Source organism: Montipora foliosa, chromosome 4 (assembly GCF_036669935.1).
Source record: "Montipora foliosa isolate CH-2021 chromosome 4, ASM3666993v2, whole genome shotgun sequence".
Taxonomy (NCBI): Eukaryota; Metazoa; Cnidaria; class Anthozoa; order Scleractinia; family Acroporidae; genus Montipora; species Montipora foliosa.
In genome coordinates this window covers 30,922,632-30,927,631 of record NC_090872.1, presented here as the reverse complement: position 1 = coordinate 30,927,631, position 5,000 = coordinate 30,922,632, and the positions used below count along the sequence as shown (strand labels likewise).

Genomic DNA, 5,000 nt, shown 5'->3' with positions numbered 1-5,000 from the left:
GAAGCTTTGGTCGTGTTAATCTGTCCATGGTTTTTAGTATTGGTTTTTGTCCAGAGTTGCGACTTGTTGTTCATCTCATTTCCGTTCTTGACTCGGCACGAGTGTAGAGGTCCGGCGCTGGACTAGAAACCCCCTTGCTCTGTTGGGCTCTACCCCTGAAGATTCGTTGCCATTTACTAGCCTAATGGTGTCGCAGTCAGCTTGTCTTTATCTTCGGGATATTTGGATTTGCCTCGTGGAACCTGTGTTTAATATTCCATGGGATTTCTTTAATTTTTTCCATATATTTTTTAAGAACGAAGATTTTAGTGTAAAGATTCTTCATCTTTATTATTTCCATTTTTAAGAACAAATAATTTTCATGGTCAAATATTTGTTAATCCCTCCTACGGGATTCAGTTTTTTGTACATATACTATCTGGCTGTTTCTGAGATTAAAGTTTATAATTTCACACAGAGTTTGTTTCAACAAACCTTATTATGGGGTTAAGAGTTTGCTTTGTAAATTTCTCCCCCTCATTTTACAGACTAACCCTAACTTTTGTTTTTCCTCAACTCACCATTCACACACACAATATTCCCCTCAAACTACCTGCTAATTAGTGAATGTTTTAGTTAGTGGAGAGAAACCCCTTCTTGTAAGGAGGATTCTTCTATCAACACCAATTGAGAAAACCACAAAGGTTGCTAGGTTAACTGCCGCCTCATGTATTACTATTAAATAAGCAAACTTCACAAGCACACAGAAAAGCCCACACAGGACAGAAAAAAACTCTGACCAGGGTGGGAACTGAACCAGAGACCTTCGGGTTAGATCTCCGCCGCTCTACCGACTGAGCTACAAGGTCAGACGGGAGAAGGCCGTGGGAACTGAAGATATTAAAGTCACGGCAATGAACATGTACAAGTACAAGGAAAGGTTACGTTTATACAAACGTTGTGTGGGTCCATTTCCATCAGTAGGGCTAACGCTCACATGGTTCATATGAGATAGAAATCGAGCACTTCACAGCACACTCTATTCAGTTAACTCTGTTTAAAAAATAAGTGCTACACGGCCAACGTTTGTATAAACGTAACCTTTCCTTGTACTTGCATATGTTCATTGCCGTGACTTTAACATCTTCAGTTCCCACGGCCTGCTCCCGTCTGACCTTGTAGCTCAGTCGGTAGAGCGGCGGAGATCTAACCCGAAGGTCGTGCGTTCAGTTCCCACCCTGGTCAGAGTTTTTTTTTCTGTCCTTGTGTTGGCCCATTTCCATCAGTAGGGCTAACGCTCACATGGTTCATATGGGATAGAAATCGAGCACTTCACATTACACTCTATTCAGTTAACTCTGTTCACGAGCAAACAGTTGGGTTCCGATGAATAGTAATTCCTTACGGATTTTAAACCCACACAAAGCGTCTGTTATTTAATAACAGCGGTTACACAGCTAAAAGCAACAGCCAAACTCTGAATAGGCTTACTACAATGAAATCACGATTTCGGGAAGTTTTTTTTTTCCGGGAATGACAGCGAAAAAATCGGAAGGATAATCCAAAATTTCGGCTTGACTTTTAGTTTCACATTGCTGTGCTCAAACAGCATTTGTTAGAATTGTCACCACCCGTCACCACCTGAGTGTCTAAATAATAGCATATTTATAAGACGGGAATGTAGCTATTTATTAAGTGATCAAGAAGCAATCACGAAACCTAGATTCAATACAACTAGATGGTTAAAAGACTCACTGGTATATCGACGTTCAGTGGTATGATATTTTTTTAACCATAATGTCAAAAACGTAGGTAGTATTGACCTCCGCAAACTTCGTTGACTACTCATGAAAAATGATCACTTCAGGAGCTTTACTTTCACTGGCTTATCGGGTTCAACGGTTAGGAATAGATTAGCTGATTTCACGTATTTTTATGTAGAAGTAAATTTCAAATTTTAGAATTGTATTCTATTAGAATGTTTATAGGTATTAATTTGTTTCATTGTTATAATTAATAAATTTGGAATTGGACAAGTAATTAATCTGTCAAGTACACGACCTCACAAGCTTTTTAGCTTTAATCCTATCGTGTATAAATAAAGATTCTATTCTAATATATTTTAGTATTTTTAAATTGCAATCTTTGGTCAATAATGCTTATCCGTTTGTTCATTTCCCCGCTACTAATAATCGCAGAGAGATCAAAATAGGGACCAGTGGCTTTTTTCTCCATAAAGATGACAACTAGGCGTAAATCACCCGTCATTGTATGATAGGAGTTCATCTCCTTTTAAGAGTTTGGTCAAAAACTTTCAATAATCAACACTGTGTAATATTCCCTATCCGAAAACTCACTGAATGCAAAAAGGATCGATCGATCAGAAAAATGCTGAAACGAAAATGTCAATAATAAAATTTATAGTATTATGCTTTAGAGGGAAACATAGCAAATAACAATAAAATTTGTCCATGACTGACACTAGAGAACATGTAACAACTTGGAGGATATGGGAGACTGAGGTTCGTTCAAAGGAAAAGATTGGTGTAGTTAGTTTTTACATACATTGTGTGGGTTGGGTTGGGTGGGTGATACACCTTGTAGGGGACTTAATGTTCTATTGTGTTGTCACCTGCCTTTGTTGGCAAATTGATTAAATAAAATAAAATAAATAAAATAAAGTCTCCTCATTGCTTTGACCCGAAGTTTTTCTGGTTTTAATTTGAATCCCTGATAAATCATAAAAGCAAAGTCTTTAGCCTTCGTAGAGGTCGAGCTTTCTCGATGACTGAGCGATGAGTCATATCAATTCGGGCAGGAATAGGAATCTTTACAAGGGTATGGACTCTAGATAGCCAATGAAAAAGTTAAAAATTCCCTTCAAACTCGGGCTTTGGATGGTCTGTCAATTTTCCGTTTTCCTCATCATGATAAAGTCTGTGATGAAACGGTTCCTTTCAAAACTCCTGTCCACTGGTTACCGATCGTTCGGTGTTGACGATTTGCAAATGCTTATGATATAGTGAAAACAATTGAAACACCGCTTGCACACTTCAGTGAAACACCGAGTCCTGCTGTGTTGTAACCAATACATGCAAGGTTAATATATAATCGATTATTCGCATATGTAAAAAAACCCAAAAAAATTATGGTTGTCGATGTTGACTCAAGACATGATGCACAGAAAAAAGCAGCAAAAGTTATTTAAACGGAAGAAGAAAAGTTGAGTTCATCGTTTTATCGATACGCTTACCCGAATCGGATGCCAAACTTTTGAACAGCTGTAGGTCTTTTAAAGGTAAATGCTGTGTAAAAACTGAGAAGTGGTATGCGTTCGTTTCTACTGTTCGAAGCAGGTGTTTGCATTTTTAATATATATTAAAAAAATGACCCATTTCATTAAAACGACGGGTGTTTCGGTGACATCGTGACACCATTTTCAAATTTAAATGCTTTGCGATAAAACGTTACAAAATTCGAATTTTCTGACGGTTTATCTTAATGCATTTGAATTTGAAAATAGTGTCACGATGTAACCGAAACGTCGTTCTATCCTATCCCTAATTTTTACTTGTTTGTGTCTTACGAAACCTTTACCCATGTTATCGCATTTTTAAATTCCTTTCTTCCTTTCATCATTGGCATTTGAAATGCTTTCCAAGCCGAAATGCCTGTCAGTCTGTTCTTATGCAAAAATCAGCAATAAGCCGAAGTCCATTTGAAACTGAATATTCTGTTCAGAGTATGGGAAAATGTATACAGTATTCCATCAACCATTACAAATAATTTTACTGTTCACATAGGCAGCCCATTTTCGCGTCACTAGAGAGGGTGTAATTATTAATTACGAGTGGGAAGATGACCTTTGAGCGCAAGCGGTATTGGGTTACAGGCAGCCCTTGAGAATTTGAACGCGTTATAAGACGTTTATGGGAAATAAAATACCGTTGATTATGAGGCCTAAAAAACCGCTCAATTTAACGTTGATTCAATAAAATGAATAAAACTGACTCACCTCTGGTGTATTCTTGTGCGTTTTGGCTTATTTAACCGTGTCGGGAATTCCGTATTTTCACTGTCTAAGACGAAGTCAAGGCAGCACACTAAGATTTCGACCGCAAGCTCGCGTAGTCAGCTCAGAGGCGGCTTGCGCCATAAGAATCCATCCCAGCCGCGATTTTTTCACGGAAAGCTAAAGCCCCATCATTTGCGAACCTCAGTAAATGTTTCGTCGTCAAAAATCCCCACGCACTTGGCTGGAAATGAGCATTTTCTGCTTCCGATAGCTGATGATCTAGTGAATGGTCACGGAGTTTAGGTCAAATTAACTCCACCCGATGAGGTACAGTCATTTCATGTACAACACTTACCCCATCCCCACAGCGGCTTCTCGAACAGCTCCATTGTTACGAGCGCCGCTGTGGGGATGGGGTAAGTGTTGTACATGAAATGACTGTACCTCATCGGGTGGAGTTAATTTGACCTCAGACCCAAGCTTAGTCCTGTTCCGGGACTCCCTCTTACCCCGCCCTGAAAATGGGCCTGGAACCCAGGCGGGAAAAGAGAGAGTCCTGTATTACTTGCAGGCGCATGCTCGGAACGAGCCAATCATATTGCATTAGATACCAGGGTGGCTAAATATGTAAAATACAGGAACCGCGAAAACTAAAAACATGGAAACTCCGAAAAAAATCGTGTATGAAAATTACTGTGTGATTTGCGGTGCCAGGAAAATAACATCAAAATTATGCGTTGTCGTGACCAAACGAGGGGAAAAAACCCCGATCGCAGTGATGTTGGAAAATTATTGCCGAATAAATGTAACGACTGTGAATGGTTCGCAATACATTTGTGTTTGTTGCAAGAAGAACTTGCAGACGATTGTATCACAGGTAGACAACCTTCGGGATAAGTGTGTGGGGACGGAGAACGTAAACCGAGAACAGCCATTCCGTGTGAAACGTTTGTTGTCTGGCGCTGATGTTGAACAACAAATCGACAAGAGGACACCTGCCACCAAA

At 39.4% G+C, this 5,000-nt stretch overlaps 1 protein-coding gene across 1 annotated transcript in view; it reads right to left on the bottom strand.

The window, feature by feature from the left end:
* LOC138001207 (G-protein coupled receptor 83-like) overlaps nucleotides 1-4,014 on the bottom strand; it is a 13,357-nt gene extending 9,343 nt beyond the window's left edge. The window contains exon 1 of the mRNA XM_068847861.1: nucleotides 3,995-4,014. The gene's annotated coding sequence lies outside the window, so the exon portion shown is untranslated. The remainder of the gene's footprint in view (nucleotides 1-3,994) is intronic.
* Between the last annotated feature and the right edge of the window lie 986 nt (nucleotides 4,015-5,000).